General features: G+C 34.9%; 1 long non-coding RNA gene across 1 annotated transcript in view; it reads left to right on the forward strand.

Moving 5' to 3' along the window:
• Positions 1-2,135: 2,135 nt before the first annotated feature.
• The window catches only part of LOC121490172, a 91,768-nt gene continuing 75,653 nt past the window's right edge, over positions 2,136-18,250 (forward strand). Inside the window, exon 1 of the long non-coding RNA XR_005987527.1 lies at positions 2,136-2,547. This is a non-coding gene — a long non-coding RNA (uncharacterized LOC121490172). The remainder of the gene's footprint in view (positions 2,548-18,250) is intronic.

Consider the following 18,250-nt stretch of genomic DNA (forward strand, 5'->3'; position numbering starts at 1 on the left):
TTCACTTCATGTCTTACAGATATCAGTTAGAAAATGAAGCCTGGACACGAAATCAGAAGAGGAATTCTTATTACCTCTTCCATGAATTGAGCCCTGCTATAGATGGATATCTAAAGGACTGCAGGGAACTTAGTACACTACAGCAAGAGTAGATGGGGAAACGTTCTAAGCTTGGGGGTAGGTCCTTCTAGAGGAAGACAAAGAACAGGAATATACACTACTACCTTTAACTTTGATCAGTAGTGTAGCCAACAAACACCCAGATTAAACACATGCCAGTGTAACTTTCTGTGCTTCACAGAGTAGTAAGTGACAGCAAGAAGACAGGAAAATCTACCCCTACATATTCTGAAAAGGTGGAAAGATTGAGATTTTCTATTTCTATATGTGCTGCCAAAGGGAGCACAAGAGATTTTCTATTTATAGGCAGAGAGGAACATAAGGTGAAGACCAGCACCACCAACATACAGACACACGGACACGCACACACATAATCTGTTCTACAAAATGCATGCAGTGAGGTTGGTTTTAACAGAAATGATCAAAACTGTGTTATTCTTTAGAACCTAGAATCAAAAGATGTCACTGAGATTGAGGAGTTGCAGATATGTAGCCACCACTTGGAGCACTTATCTTTCTGGGCTCATTCCTACTTTATGAAATTTTTATTATCCAAAAAAATTATAACAGGTTCAGAAGTGTATTTATTGGTTCAGGGTTGGAAGTCATATATCTTCTCAAAGATGTTGACTAAACATGATTCAAAGGCAGAAAATTAGGTATTGCAATAGTAGATCCTTCAATGTCCCCTCTCTGTATCTAAACAAATAAATAAATGCAAAGAACAGTGGGTATGGTCTCTCTTTACTCTCCTAGATACTGTCCCCATGCATTTTTTTCACATGCTTCCTCTTTGTATATAATGTTCTTCCTTATCTTGCCTGATGTAAATCTTCAAAGCTAAATGAACCTTCCCCACCTCCTCACTCACAGTTAAGAATCTCTCGCAGCCTCACTAAGATATCTTCCCTGACCTCTGAACTAAGTATAAAGTAGTCTCCCTCTAATCTCCCTACCTCTGTCTCACACCATGTATCCTCCTGTAATTCACTAGACGTTTAAGAGGACTTCTAATTTGTGTTCATTTGTCTCTCAAGTCACTGGTCTGTGCATTGCTCAAGATCAGAGACATTATATACACAAGAGGTAACCAATAAATCTTTGTCCAATAAATGAATAATTGATGCTTTTTTGTTCAGTGAATGAATAATAGATGTTTTAAAAGAAATTTTATAGATGCAATTAAATAGTTTGGTTTTATGGACAGTTTTCTAAATCCAAAGGTAGTAAAGTTGAAAATCTTGAGAAGAAGAAATGGAGACAAGATTCGAATGTAAGTGGTTTATTTGTGACGTGATTCTAGAAATCATGGGAGAGAAATGGAGAAGAGAGTAGGGAAGGGAAGAAAGTCAGTAAAAATTGTGCTAACTGGTTGCCATTGTGGGTTGCTGGACCTTCCTTTTGGTAGAGATCTCTGAAAAACCGCAAAGAGCAAACCTCAGGGTTCTCCCACCCAAGAAACGTGGAAGCTGAAATTTTAAGCACTGAACTCCTGTTAGTGATTAATTGAATCCTGCTTCTATGCTTCTATGCTGCTAATTCATTGGTACTTCCAGAACATCCTTATGAGAGCCATGTCAATTTTAGTGACCAGATAAAGCCCTTAGGCAAAAGTTCCTAGGTACTGGAGCAGGAAGTCACCAAGTCAGTAATAACAGGAACACTGAGTACAAGGGGGATTAGTAAATGTCTCAACAACATCTTTAAGAATAGCCAATCCATATTCAGAAAACTTGTCAGTTCTTGTAAGAACAAGCTTCTGACCATGTGCAAGTAATAGAGTTTGTATGTGATTTGTCCTTAAGTGGCTCATTAATCTTCTAATTATATTTTATCAGAGAAAGAGCTCAGTTTTTGACTTTGCTAATTGTAGGTTTGATATCAGCCACACGATATTTGTAACAGCCTTCAAAAAGGAAGCCCATAATATTGGACCCATGAGTAGCCTCCACTCCTACCACTGTGGGTGTTCACTATATGGGCACATTGAACAGGTTCTAGAGTGGACAATAACAGAGGCTGTTTACCCTCCACTGGAGTAGTTCATCTAATTTATCTGGTTGTGCAGGGGTTTAGCTGAGATGCACACCTTTTCTAGTGGGCATTGGCCTGAGATAAAATGATTTATACATTTTGGGCCATGTCATAGGTCCATCCCCATACATCGTTCTGAAAATTTCATTATCCTCAACTTCTTTTATTTATTAATCTTATTAGAGATTTATTTATTTATTTATTTATTTATTTATTTATTTATTTATTTATTTGAGACAGAAAGAGAGAAGCAGAGATACAGGCAGAAGGAGTAGCAGGCTCCATGCAGGGACCCGATCCCAGATTCCGGATCACACCCTGAGCTGAAGACAAATGGTCAACCCCTGAACCACCCAGGCATCCCCATTATCCTTAACTTTAGTCTTTTTCGAGGTAAGTTATTTTCATTGCTTAGGTATCTCTGTGTATATTTCTTACCTTTTACCACTTTTCTCATGAGGTTGATGAATACTACACAGCTGAAAATCTGCCAACTAGGGAAGAATGACCATCACCACTGTATCTCATGGATATCATTGATTGGGGTTGTATGCAGAAATTGTATATTTTCTGCTCACACTGACATATTAAGTTGACTCATTTATGAACTAGTCTCATGTTATCTTTCTAATGTCAGCTGGTCATAGAGAGCTCCTAATAGCACCATAAGTGTGGGCTGAGGAGAGACATTGGTCAGAAGACTCTTGTGATGTAAGGATCTGGATTCCCAAAGTACTATTTTAATAATATGATAGATTGATGCTGTGCTCTTCTGACAATATTTAGCTCATAAGGAATTCATTGTATGGTATAAAGGATACCATATATGAGCTCACATATGAATATATCCATTGCATACTCATTAGATGTCTCATATTCTATTACAGGGCTTCTACTAAGGTCCAGTAGTTTCCCAAAAATTCTGTTCAAAAGCGAATAGTGTTTTGGCATAAAGAACACAGCCTGGCTTCAGAGGTTTGTCAAAGAATCAGCATGTTGTAGAACACCATGGGTAACATGTAGATACCTTTACCTCCTTGAATGTACCCATATGATCTGCTTCCTGAACTAAATGCAGAAGGCTATATATTATGTTCTAACCTCATTCAAAACTGACAGCCCTATGAGTTATCTAATAAATGAGTCAGAAGTATGTTATTAAAAGTGATACTTGCTGCCTTCAAAACTCAAAATGGTCATCCAAGTACTTTTCTAGTTTCTTAGTGATAGGAAGGACAAGGTGAAATATTCTGAAATTCATTTTTAAAGAAATGTCTCAGAACTACCCAAACTTTCAAACCCTTAAAAACTTCAAAGATATGTGAAGCCTCCCAAACATTTTGGATTTAATATCCCACCTTTTGATGCATAAGTGCCTTTCCAGAATTTACAGACAACTTGCCATTTCATGTCAGGTCAAATTAACATGATGTTATCAGTTTAGGGCAAAGATATAAACACTACAGTATCCAAGTCAAATGTAGACTGTCACCTGTTTTCATACATAAAGTCTTATTGAGACAAAGTCATATTCATTAATATTTTTTATTTAAGTATAATTGACACACAATGTTACATTAGTTTCACATGTACAGCATAGTGGTTCAACAACTCTATTCATTATGCCATGCTCATCACAAGTACAGCTACCACTTGCCATCATTCAACATTATTACAATACCATTTACTGTATTCCCTATATTGTACCCTTTAATCCCGTGACTTATTTACTATATAACTGTGTCTGCAAATCCACCTTCACAAATCCCCCACCCTTCTCCCCTCTGGTAACCATGAATTTGTTCTCTTTATTTATAGGTCTGATTCTGGTTTTAGTTTGTTTATTCAGTCATTTTATTTTCTAGATTCTACATATAAGTGAAATCACAACAGGATTTGTCTCTCACCCTGACTTATTTCACTTAGTATATAGTACCCTCTAGATTTATCTATGTTGTCACAAGTGGCAAGATCTCATCCTTTTTCTTTGACTAATATTCCCGTTTGTGTGTGTGTGTGTGTGTGTGTGTGTGTGTGTGTGTGTATCACATCTTCTCTATCCATTCTTTTACCAGTGGACACTGGGCACCTGTGTTGCTTACATATTTTGATTATTGTAAATAATGCTGCAAAAAACAGAGGGATACTTATGTCTTTTCAAATTAATGTTTGTGTTTCCTGTGGGTAAATACCTAGTAGTGGGATTACTGTATCATTTGGTATTTCTATTCTCAATTATTTTTTGAGGAACTTCTATATTGTTTTCCATAATAGCTGTACCACTTTACATTCCCACCAACAATGCCTGAAGTTTCCTTTCTCTCTACATTCTTATCAATATTTGTTATATCTTGTCTTTTTTTATTCTGGCCATTCTGTTAGTGTAAGGTGATATCTCTCTGTGGTTTTGATTTGCACTTTCTTGATGACTGGTGATGTTGAACATCTTTTCATGTATCGGTTGGCCATCTATATATCTTCTTTGTAAAAATGTCCACTGGGGTCCTTTGCCCATTTTTATGCAATTATATACATTGCAAATATCTTATTCCATTTAATAGGCTGCCTTTTTGTTTTATTGATGGTTTCCTTTGCTGTGTAAAAGCTTTTGATTTTGAGATAGTCCCAATAGTCCAAATTTTTGCTTTTGCTTCCCTTGCCTTAGGAGACATGTCTAGAAAAGTGTTGTTATGGCCTATGTCAAAGAAATTAATGTTTACCTTCTTTTCTAGGGGTTTGGTTTTATGGTTTCAAGTCTCACATTTAGATTTTTCATCCATTTTGAGCTTAGTTTTGTGTATGGTGTAAGAAAATGGTCCAGTTTAATTCTTTTGCATATAGCTGTCCAGTTTTCCCAGATCATTTATTGAAAAGGATTGTATTTTCCTCATTGTATTCTTCTCTCCTTTGTCATAAGTTTATGGGCCATATAAGTGTGGGTTTATTTCTGGGCTCTCTATTATGTTCCAATGATTTATATGTCTATAATACCCTACTGTTTTGATTTCTGCAGTTTAGTAGTATATCTTGAAGTGTGTAATATCCACAACCATTAATTTATATAATGCCTATGACTCTTCAATGACAGAGTGTAGAAGTTATGACAAAGACTATATGGTATGCAAAGTCTAAAATTCTTCCTACCTGAGTCTTCATGGTAGAAGTTTGTTGAACTCTGATAGAGCAGAATAGTGCAAGCATGTCTAGATTATTCCCTTTAATCTACACTGAGACAGAGCAGGAGATTAATATGGTTTTGAATCAAGACTGTGAATATGTACTGCTACCTTTCCAAGTGGATGCTAATAACGTGTGATTCTCCCTCCTGATAGACATTCAGAAATGTAGTTTCCTCAGATCTATGGCTATAGAGCAGAGAATGGTGATTTCTTCTAGAAAAGATATAACTCCAGACAGAAGTTATTACTGAGACTTCCAATTTGCTACATTTATGAAAGATTATAATCACCTATCAAGATCCATCTTTTTTCTTTCCATTTTTACATACCATGTCAGTGAATTAAGCTGTATGTATAGGAAGACATAGTTATTGTATACTATTGATGATATAGCATTAAAATTTCTTCCCTAAACATATATGATCTTCATTTTAGTCATGGACTCTGGAGTCCAACAACTGGCTTAGATCTGGAAACTGGGTAAGAGAGAGTGATTTTCCATCGGATTAGTTGATATCAGCCTTCCTTCTTGTATGTTCTTAATCTTTTAAAAACTATATAAATAAAACATTATTCTCATTGGCTGTTCATCTACCTTGCCACTGGAAATGCCATCACCACGGTCCCTGGCTGCCTTCTGGAACTTGCTGCCTGTCTACCTTATCACTAATAATTGTGTGTACCACTTTGTCTCAGCTATTTGAAATTCTTTCATCCCTACCTATTAAGATAATACTGGCATCTCTTATTTATTCATAGAACATTATTATTTCTAAGCCTCAAGAACTAACCTATATTAGGATTGACTTAGAGCATCCTTATAGGTATATTCAATTCTAAATCACTGAAGAATGCCCCCTCTTTTAATAAACTGTCCCCAATCCAGCCATATATTGTTTTTGACCCTCCAGATCTATCCTTAGACATGTTCCTAATGATTCTTGATGGTGTTCACTATCTACCTCTTTTCAGAATACATCCTTTCATCTTTTGGCCATGCAGACACTAAATATTGGTTTAGAACAATAAAGAGAGGAACAGATTTTGAGAGGGTTAAGCACCACATTTGTTGGCATTTACCTTGGACAAAACCCTTGGATAGTCTTCATACAATGAGAGATTGTTCTTCTTTATAAAGAGTAGAAGGCCACTCTGAATCATAGAAGATTTAGGGAAATCTTAAGATTCAAGTTTCTCAAACACATCTACCCAATGTTCATATCCTACATCTTAAGAGTTGTGGTTTTTTTTAATCATGGACTTAATTTTACTATAGAAGACTGGCTGAATATTCAGACTTCATCCTAACTTGGAAATCTTAGAGTAAGGTCTTGAGCCTACTAGTCAACAAAATCTATCTTCCAGGTGAAGTTGAGGGTGTTTTAAAACATTTCCATTGGGGTTTACTTTATTTTAGTGTACCCTGGGTTAATAGTTGACTAAACTGAGACTAGTATGTTCTTATTTCAGAGATCTGTGGTAATTTTTAGTAACTTGAATCCTTGTTTCCAATTGTCCCATCAAGTACATCTTCCCACACCTATGTCTATTCTATCACCTTTCAGCCATGGTTGACTGTCTTATTAACCTAACTTAGTACACATTACAGTGCCATATTACCATTTGGCCATTAACCATCTAATCCCAGAATTTTGTTCCTATGATTCATAATTCTACTTTTGGCTCCAATTATCATAGGTTCTGTTTCCCTTGAACATATTCTGATACAAGTTTTTGATTACAGTAGTTGATTTTGAGAGGGGTCACAGGTTGCACCAGTAGGGAATGGGGACATAAATCAGGGAAGACAAAAATCTCAATACAGTGAGTGCTAATGAAAACTTACAAGACCAACCGAGGCTTGATGCCACTGGAAACTACATGAAATATTTCTCTGTTAGACATAGGCCAATGTGACAAAAATTGAGCTGAATGTAAATAAAACAGGAAGTAAAATGCCCAGTCCTTTAGGGAGCAATCTGGGACTTTGAGTATAATAGGGATAACTGAAATATGAGTCCATGAATAAAGAATTAAAATACTCACAAATGCTATCCCAGAGATAAGATCTAGCAAGGAAATACATTAAAAAATATCCCCTCATGTAAAAAAAGTATATATATAAAAGACTTTATGATGAAAATTATGCTCTCTACTCTATACTTCCCCATTACTGGTCTTACTAACCGGGATCATCTACTATTAACAATTTATGTGTTTAGTTCTTATTGAAGTTATGACAGAAATGTGCATTGCCTTAACAAATATTGTTTTAGTGAGAGCTATGTGTGTTCCATCACTTCTCATCTCTGATTCCTCTTAGTAGTAAAATTATTGCTTACTTCATATATTCAGTTGTCTTTGCATTTTATATAACTATATACAGAGATATGTAGAAAGACATAAATACAGATATAGTTAATTATTGATACTGTATATATTTTAGATAGCATGTCTTGGGATGAAGATAATAGTGCACTTATCTTTCACTTGGAGAAAAGAAGTTTGATTTGAGTCTTTCAATGACATTATTTGACTTCCAGGGTTAATAATCGTGTGTATTGACAAACTAGTCTTTCCTTCTACATAACATCAAGTGAATCAATAAAAAACTAAAACATAACAGTAGCAACGAAAATAAATGGAATAAGCAGCAATAAAAAAAGCAAAAATAGAAAATTAATCCATATCTAGCAAAAATTCTCAGGCAGCTATGAGAATCTTTGTCTTTTCTTTAACTTTATAGGTTCTACTGAATTATTTTGATCTTTTTAATATATAGCCTGAAATACTCTTTCCTTTGGCTCTTCATCCTGGATATTAGCTATACAGAAAGTTATGCTATCAGGCAAAATTCTTAACTTTAAAACTTGAATTTCAAGTTGTAGTAACAACAATGAACATATTTTAGACATGTGTCTGGAAGTCTAAAATAAAGTTATTAATACAGGAGAAATGAAGAAACTTAGAAAAATAAAAATATTTCTGGATTAGGAGCGTGGACACCTAGATTTAGGGTTCTGTTATTTCATTGACTAAAACTAATCTTAAAATAAAAATAAAAATGAGCACCTTGTTCATGCAAGCTCTCTGCTAAGTACTGAGACCAGAGTAGGGAAAAAAGCACATACAGATCTTGTGGTCTTAAAAGAGAATATTCCGTACATACCAAATGTGATAAATAGAGCAAAGAGGTAGAGAGAAAAATGTCTAAGACAACCCAGAGATGAAGGGCTTATACCAGTTTTGATAGACCAGGAGGTTTTCTGGAGGCAGAGGTGTTTATATTTGAAGTCTAAAGGAGGAATAGGGTTTTGAAAATTGTAGTGGCTCCTGTGGGGTAAAAAAGAACATTTCGAAGAGATTATATTTGTCCTGTAGTGAGACAGAGTACAATAATTTCAAAGATATCACAAATAATTAGGTTCATATAAGTTCAAAAATATTACAAATAATTAGGTTCATATAGAATGGGGGTCATCAAACACTTTCCATAGGGGGTCAGATAGTAAATATTTTCAGGCTTTGCAAGCTTTGTAAGAACCAATCTCTGTTGCAACCACTGGAGTTGGCAGGAAGACGGGCATAGACAATATGGAGACAAATGGATATGGCTAAGTCCTAATTCAACTTTATTTGCAAAAATAGTCAATGGGCACTAGCTTGAAATCCCCTGATTTAGACTCTAGAAAGCAAATGGGTTTTGAGAAATTTAGGGCTACTACAACAAGCATGGCACAGACTATGAATGATCTTGAATGGGAATGTTTTAGGACCTCTTTTTGTCATTAATTAATGGTCACTGAAGGTAACGAGAAGTTAAAGAGATCATGAGCTGTTATTTGATCTTCCTCTTTCATGAGTAGATTAAGAAGGTAAAATAGAGACAGATTAATCCAGTCAGGAAGGCAGTGTAGTAACCAGAGTAAATAAGAATGAGCTGAACCCCAGGCCCCTGCACTATTTCTTTCCCTCTACCTGCAACCTTGCTATGTGGCCCCAGGTGTGCTGTGTAGTTTCCAGGTTCTGTGAATTATAAGACTTTATTTTTTCAAAGTTTCCTGATGGTAATTGCTTTAGGACATCTTGCAATAATAATAAGAAGAACCACAAGAATTGGTCCAACCACAACATTCCTTATTGATAGGCTGAGAAAGGCACAAAACAACATACAAAATATTTCATAGAACAAGCTTATACTAAACAATTATTTATTTTTTAGCTGAAATTCCATTTAGAATGAGCATTCTGGATTATAATTTGCTAAATCTGATAAACCTACAAGTATGTATTTGATGTAGTTTGTAATTAGGAAAGAGAGATATGGGTGTGAAATATAAATCTGGCAATCATATACATATATAGCTCATGAGAGAAGCTCTGAACTAACCAGCTCTCTGGCTCTGGCCAAGTTAACCTCACCTCACATTTGTGTAATGTGGAGACTTCATTAACTGATTTTCTCGAGCCTTTTTTGCTTTAAGATAATATGTAACTATAAGTATACTTTCTTGAATATATTTACTTGTTACTGTTGTGCTGTTAGCTGCTATGAACAAAATTTACTGTAATTGCACAGAGTTCATTGCCATATTGAATTTTTAGGGAAAAGCAAATTGCCATTTGCATGCAAAAATATCTCTAGTTTGGCTTATTTTCAATCCTTTCATAAAAATTAATGGTCAGACATTCTGATACAGAAATATTTATTTCTCTAAAACCACTTTCTCTTATTCATTCACTTTGGTCACAGTATGCCATTTTTGGATCATAAATTTTGATTTATACTCAAGTCACAGTGAGGGGATATTGATTCACTTGAACATATTTGATGCAGTACATTTCTGAATGCTACAGTTGCCTACAAAACAGCAAAATTATTTCTCCCTATTCTTATCCTCAAGGGAACTTCTTTTTTTTTTAAGATTTATTTATTTATTTATTCATGAGAGACACACAGAGAGAGAGAGAGAGAGGTGGAAACACAGGCAGAGGGAGAAGCAGGGAGCTCTATGCAGGGAGCCCGAATCCTCCATGCAGGATTTGATTCAGGGGCTCCAGGATCAGGCCCTGAGCTGAAGGCGGCGCTAAACCACTGAGGCACCCGGGCTGCCCTGAGGCCCTATTCTAAATAGCTAGTCAGAAAGCAAGAAACTCCTCCATAGGCCAGAATAATGATGTCAGGGTCCCTGACCCACACAATGTTAAGACTGATCATAAAATAAATTTAATTATATTTTGATAATTTAATAATACAGACATGACCAACTACATTGTGAAGCATTCATACTGGTATCATGATCGCTGTAGGCAAGAGACAGAGGCACAGGATAGCTAAGTGATTTACCCAAGTAGATTGCCTCTGTGAATGAAGGAACTAACACTGAACATAGGGATTCTGCTCTCAAATCTTATTCTCTCCCCATTGTAGTATGCTGTCCTTATCAATTTCATAGGTTCCCTCACAAATAACTGAAGTTACTTTCAAGGAACTTATACAAGGTAGTGATATAAAGAATGTTAGATTTAAACCAGATTTAAAAAGGAAAGAGTCAATTCTACAGTCTGCTCTATCAGCAGAACTATCAAAAGATGCACTGCAAACTGATTTAAGAAGGTACATCTCATGTTAAGTGTTTGTGCCACAAAAACAAAACACACAAAACAACAAAAAAGACACAAGGACATACTGAGACGTCGGCTATGTCAATTACCTTGATTGTGGTGATTTTATCACTGTTGTATACATATGTCCAAATTTATCAAAGTGTACACATGAAATATGTACCCTTTTTGCATATCAGTAATACCTCAATAAAGCTGTTACAATAAAATAAAATAAAATAAAATAAAATAAAATAAAATAAAATAAAATAAAATAGAGAAAGGGTAGTTCCTATCTCTTAAGGAATTAGAAGAGATAATCTGAAGACTTAGAAGTTTAAGAATGGCTGGGTACAAAAGACACTTGAGTAGTATATATAGTTAAACATCATCTATAGACTTGTATTCTGTTATATTATTAATGAATCAGTCTGTATCTAGATGTGGACAATCAGGATTTTTAGAGGTCTAGAAACTAGCCATGGAAACAACACCTAAAGGAGTCTTAGACATTTAAGTTGGAAAAGAGGATATGGGTGAATCTGAATGTCATGTAGAAAGAGGGAGACTCATTCTTTGTGACCCCAAAGGACAAAGATAGAGCCATAGATTAATGAAAAGTAAAGGATGATAAAACAGAGAGAAGGAAAAGGAGGAACAGGATAATAACAAACTATTATCCAGTAACCACCTAATGTACACCAAAGAGTTTGAACATGCAATTAATCCCCATGCTTCTATTAATTTACTTGGAGGTTCTGAGCCGAGAATTTGTAGACATTTTATTGTATCCAGTATGCATTTAACTTATAATTATTTTTGCATTAAAGGTGTGTAACAACAACAACAACAAACTATGACTTTCTCAAAGATTCATAGACCTTATTATAGATACAAAGCTGCCAAATATAATTTTTGTTTCTCCATCTTACTAAAGCACTTGATCTTATGATATCGAAGATGAGGGATGTGGTGAACATTTGTTAGGATTCACTGTCCAGCTTCTTTTCTCTTTTCTTCTGGTACCAGCCTCTCCAATTCCCCTCAGCAATCCTTTCTTTCAGTTGCATCCTAAATGGTTTATGTAGTTCAAATACTTCACTGTTCTATGAGCGACCATAGTTTTAAACAACAGATTCTATTTGTGTATTTCTATGGCTATGTCATCACACAGGTCACAAGAACAGGTTTGCTATCCAATTCGGGGCAAAAAATGGTAAATTTAGGGCATCCTTCCTTCTCTTCTTTCCCCCCTTCTTTTTTTCCTTCTTTTTCTTTTTCTTTTCCTTTTTTTTTTTTTTTTGATATTGGGTACAGTGAGACCTTGATCACTGGTTTCAGTGCTATGAGGACATGAGCCTGGAGCTGATAGAGACCTCATCTAGGGCAGTTAGGAAATGAATTATGGAATTATCCTAAAATATCATAAAAGAAATCAGAACATAAAGGGGGAAAATAGAATGTCAATGATTCAGCTTCCTTTGAGCTCTCAGATATAGCAAAGAGGGAAACCAGGACCACCTTTGAGTTTAGTAGATACCCAAAAGCTTATTTTAAATGATGCTGGTTTGGGAATGCTTTTCATCTCTTATAATTGATTAACATAATGGGATGTCCTTTGTTTGGGCATTCTTCAGTCCTGTCATTCCTGTGTCATTCCTTTTGTTTCCCAAACTCTAGAAAGAACTCATCAACTCTAGCATGCAAATCATTGCAACTGTCTTCCATAAATACATCTGCAACTTCAGCTTCTTTATATTCCATGTACAAGTGATGTCATACAATATTCATCTTTGTCTGTCTGATTTATCTCATTAGTATAAAGTCTTCAAGGTCCGTCCATCCATGTTGTCACAAATGGATTTACTTCCGTCTCACATCTAAACAATAATATATTATGTTATGTTGTAATATATAATACAATATATAATAATTGTATTATTGCATACATATTGCAATATGTATGTTACATTTTCTTTATTCATCCACTGATAGATATATAGATTGTCTTCATATCTTGACTACTGTGAATAATGCTATAATAAGCATGGAAGTGGAGCTATCTCTATGAAGTCTTGCTTTCAATTCCTTTGGATATATACTCAAAAGTGGAATTGCTGGATCACATGGTAGTTATATAAACCTAGAGTAGAATGGTAGTTACCAGGGGCAGGTGGAGTGGGAGAAGAGAAGAGAGGTCCTTTAAGGATACAAACTTGCAAATAATAGATAAATGTATCTTGGAGGTCTAATGTCCAGTACGGTGATTATAGACAACAGCAATATTATGACTATCAGCTTACTAATATTATTAATTATTCCCACCACAAAAAAGGAAAAGATAATTATGTGACATGATAGAGGTGTTATCTAATGCTACAGGACAATCACATTGCTATATGTAAATGTATCAAATCAACGTTGTACACCTTAAACTTATGCAAAGTTATATGTCAAATATATTTCAATGAAATAAAAGTAATGAGGGATTATGAGAAAAGATAGGAAGGAAGGAAGGAAGGAAGGAAGGAAGGAAGGAAGGAAGGAAAAGAAAAAGAAAGAAAGAGAAAGAAAGAAAGAAAAAAGAAAGAAAGAAAGAAAGAAAGAAAGAAGAAAGAAAGAAAGAAAGAAAGAAAGAAAGAAAGAAAGAAAGAAAGAAAAAGAAAAAGAAAGAAAGAAGAAAGAAAGAAAGAAATAAATAAAAAAGAAAGAAAGAAAGAAAGAAAGAAAGAAAGAAAGAAAGAAAGAATCTGGTCACATTTAACACATGATGCCAAAAGGTGACATGAATGCCAAAGTGATATGGAACCTGCAGGGCCAGGAGTTAGACACTCAGGGGCAGGGGAATTTCATGTCTACCCCAAGGCAGGCTGGACAAAGTTACAGGAAGGTGGCAAATTAAAATCCCCCTAAAGCTTAATGTTGAGGTCTTCTGACAGTGATTTGCTTCTGCAGAAAATTATTAGGCTAGGGTAGAGGGAGAGAGAGAGTTTAGGGAAATGAAAATTCTCTAAGTCAGGAGAGAGCATAATGCTTAGGAACAACAGAGGTCAATTAGGCTAATATAAACAGAACAGGGGATCATCATAGGAGCATTGACCAAAGATGAAAATAGGTTAGGCTTTTTCATCATGGAACAGAATTTGTTCACTATACTAAAAGACATGACAAATTATAGGGGCTGAATTGTGTCTCCTCAAAATTCATATGCTGAAGTTCCAACCCCTGGTAACTCAGAATGTTACTGTATTTGGAAGTAAGGTCTTTAAAGAAGTGATTAAGTTAAAAACCTTATTGGGGTGGAGCTCTAATCCAATATCATCAGTGTCTTTATAGTAAGAGGAAAAGACCAGGATACCTGTAAACAGGATGATGACCATGTGAGGACAAAAGCAGGAAGAGATTATCTGTTTACAATGAAGGAGAGAGGACTATAACAGACCCCTTCCTTTAAGGACCTCAGAGGAAATTAATGTTATCAACACTTTGATCCTGAACTTCCAGGCTCTATGACTGTGAGAAAATAAAATTCTGTTGTTTAAGCCAAAATAAAAATTAAAATAGAAGTATATATATATATATATATATATATATATATATATATATATAAAATCTATAGGTACCAGTTAATATAGACAGAACATTGGTTCAAATCCCAATTCTTCCCCTCATTTAGCTGTGTGATCTTCATGTATACTGCCAGAAATATGTTTCTCTAAGAAAGAGTTCAACAGGTTGCTCTAGAGTTAAAGAAAGGTTTTTTTTTTATAATAATTTGATAAAACAATTAATCTTATGCTTTGATCAGTAGAGGCCCCTAAATAGGTACACTTTTGTTTTTAATGCTTCAAATTTTTATTTAAATTCTAGTTCATTAACATATAATATAATATTGGTTTCAGAAGTAGAATTTAGTGATTCATCACTTACATACCACGACCCAGTGTTCATCACAAGTGCCCTCCTTAATACCTATCACCCATTTAGCCCATCCCCTGCTCACCTCTCCACCAGCAACCTTCAATTTGTTCCCTATAATCAAGTCTCATTGAGTATTATATGTAACTGACAAATTATCAAAAACATCGGAAAATAATGATGTACTATACATTGACAAATTGAATTCAAATTAAAAAAAGAAAGCAATTAAGCAAAAAACAAAAAGGAATCTCTTATGGGTTCACTTCCCTCTTTTTTTTTTTTTAGCAATGTGGATAAAGCTAAAGTGTATTATGCTCAACAAAATAAGTCAGTGAGAGAAAGATAAATCCCATATAATCTCACTCACATGTGGAATTTAATAAAACAAGTACACTTGATTTTATAAGATGCAGTAGTAGTCTCATAGAGGTCACACTGGAAGAAGAGGAACACTTATTTATGAAACCCCTCTATTCCATACCATTTTTGAGTTCCTAAGAAGGTCATTTAATTTCTGGAAAATTAAGCTTGTCCATTGCTACTCACTTTGCAATTTTTTTTTGTATTGTGTGTAGGTGGATGTAATTAAGACAGGTTGTTGGACAGCCTAATGACATGGTTAGAACATACTAAAGAACATTTCCTTGAATGTAGGCTTCAATATAATGTCTTCTCCCCTTTCACCACTGACTCCCCAGTATTTAACACAACTACTGGCATATAAAATCTATTTAACTATCATTCCTTGGATTAATTAGTTAATATCTTGACATTTAAAAATCATTTACATTATCTACTAATTATTGTATTAAGTTTTTATTAGTAGTAATACATAGAGAGGTTTGATTTCCATCCCACCTTCAAATGGCTGAGAAGTGACCAGTCAAGGAGGGAAAAATTGATTGGGGTCAGAGCATTGGAAATATTCTCAAAAATCAGCTATTCCTTTTCAGAGTTACTAAATATTCCAGTTTGCCGAGAAGAGTTCTGATATAAACTTATTATCCAGAAGTAATTATAAGTGAGACCTCTTTTACTTTCAAGAGTGTTTGAATTTGGATAATAGATTACATGAGACTCTACTGCTATTGACTGTTGCAGAAGGAAAAAGCCATTCTCTAGCTCTGCCAAGTGATTGCGCGCTCAGGAAGTCACGACATGGCCCAATCTCTTGTTGATGGCTCAAATTCTAGGAAGTGTATATCTATATTTCTCCTTCACCCACCTGTTATTCCCCAGAACCATAAAAGCAAACAGAGATTGATTCCATTTTCCATTTTTCTTGCCTCTAAGTGGAATTTCTGTGAATATTTGAAGACTACTATGTGTTCCCATTAGTCTTCTCATTTTTGAATGAGATATTACTAGTTACTTCAATTTTTTTCATAACTTGTCATTTCCAGTTTTCTCATTATGCTGGGCACACTCTCCTGGATGAGCTCAAAGTCACCATGTAAAGCTCAGAATCAAGGGTATCTGTCTTCTCCTTCATTATATATTTCACATCTCTGTTCTTCCTGTTTCTCTTCCTCTCTCTCTTTCTGTCTTCGTCCCTCTTTCATCCCTGAACAAGAGACAACCAACTGTCTGTACTTACTCTTTCAATCTGTTAGGTTCTTGAACTTTATCACTACTGTTGATCTATGTCTCATTCTCTTGTGCCATATTTCTGGCCCTTCTGCTGCTTTCATTTTCAACAACTGTTTTATGATTCCTTTCTCTTCTGTTTGTCTTTCTCTCATTTCCTTTCCTCTCTGAACCAAATGTGCATCGCTAAGCATGAGTCTGTTGTTCATATAATGTCACTCATCTCCGTTGTCACTGAATAACCGGCAGTTGTGAGTGATGTGACTAGCAAGGTCAGGCTGTCAAAAAGTGGAATCTGAAATGTCAAGTTGAAGGTAACAGGACCTGTTTTTATCCATATTCTGTTTCTATTTTCTTGCAGATCACATTGTGTTTTAAGGTTCTGTGAAACAATATTACAGATTTTCCTGCTATCATCACACCTAGCATTCAGCAGAGATGATCCCTGAAAAAAAAAAAAAAAGAATAATGAGGTTTTGGTAAGAATCTAAGTGTGAAATTAACTCAAATAGAAAAGGTTTGCATTCTGAAGAAGCCCGGAGGAATAAAAAGCATTAAATTGCAGAGTCAGATTGACCTGCTACATAGATGGACATTATTTCAATGTTGAGAGATAAATCTAGAGTTGGAGGTGCCAAAATGCAGTCATTTTTGCATTTAAAGGGACCCTCATTAAACTTATGATTAACTGAATAGACCCACTGAAGTTCTCATTGAAACATGGGGTTTAAAACTGTATGTGAACATTCACAGAGGTCTATTCAATAGATTTTAAAGATAACTATTACATATTTAGTGCTCAGTATGTTACTGGCACTGTGCTAGACATTTTCGCACTTTTGTTTTTACAACTTTTAAGATCATTTTGATCTTGTGAATGAGTTTCGGAAACAATACAAAGAAATCTCATATACCAGTAGTTTTTGACTAGCGGTGATTTTATGTCTTCTCTCTCAAGGATATTTGGCAATATTTGGATACATTTTTGATTATCACAATGGGTGGAGGAAGGATTCACTTGCTTCTAGAATCAAGTGAGTAGAGGCCAAGGATGCTGCTCAAAATCCTATAATGCACAGGACAGACCCTACAACAGTGACATACCTGGCTCCAAATGTCAGTAGTTCTGAGGTTGACAATCCCTGCCAACTGTCCATCCAGATTCTACAAATGTTAACATCTTATATAGCTACAGTACAGTGATAAAACAAAGGAAAAACAGGAAACTAACATTGACACATTACCATTACCTAATCTATAGACCATATTCATATTTTTCTAATTATTACACTAATATCTTTTTTTCTTTTTAAATCCAGAATCCAACCAAGGATCTCGCATTTAGTTAAAATATCTCTTTAGTCTCCTTTAATCTTTCAAGACCTTGACACTTTTGAAGACCATTGGCCAGACATTGGGTAATATCTACTTTGATTTTGTAGAATTTTTTACTTTTATGATTCAGGTTATGTATTTTTGATAGGAATAAGCAAAAATGATGTGCCCATCTTAGTGAATCATAGCAAGATGACATCAATTTGTTCACTAGTGGTGATAACTTTGATCACTTAAGAGGGTGTCTTCCAGGTTTCTTCACTGTAATTTTATTATTTCCCCTTTGTAATTAATAAGCATTCTATCACTTAATAGATTATGTAAATATACCTTTCCTCATCCTATATCCATCCATTAATTTTAGTACTCAATAATGATTCTTTCCTGAAGAAAAAAAAAAGTTGTTATACTAGAGTTTGAGCAGTAGTGTTTTCCTATTTCCTTTATATATTTTTAAATTGTTTATTGGT

Source organism: Vulpes lagopus, chromosome 4 (assembly GCF_018345385.1).
Source record: "Vulpes lagopus strain Blue_001 chromosome 4, ASM1834538v1, whole genome shotgun sequence".
NCBI lineage: Eukaryota > Metazoa > Chordata > Mammalia > Carnivora > Canidae > Vulpes > Vulpes lagopus.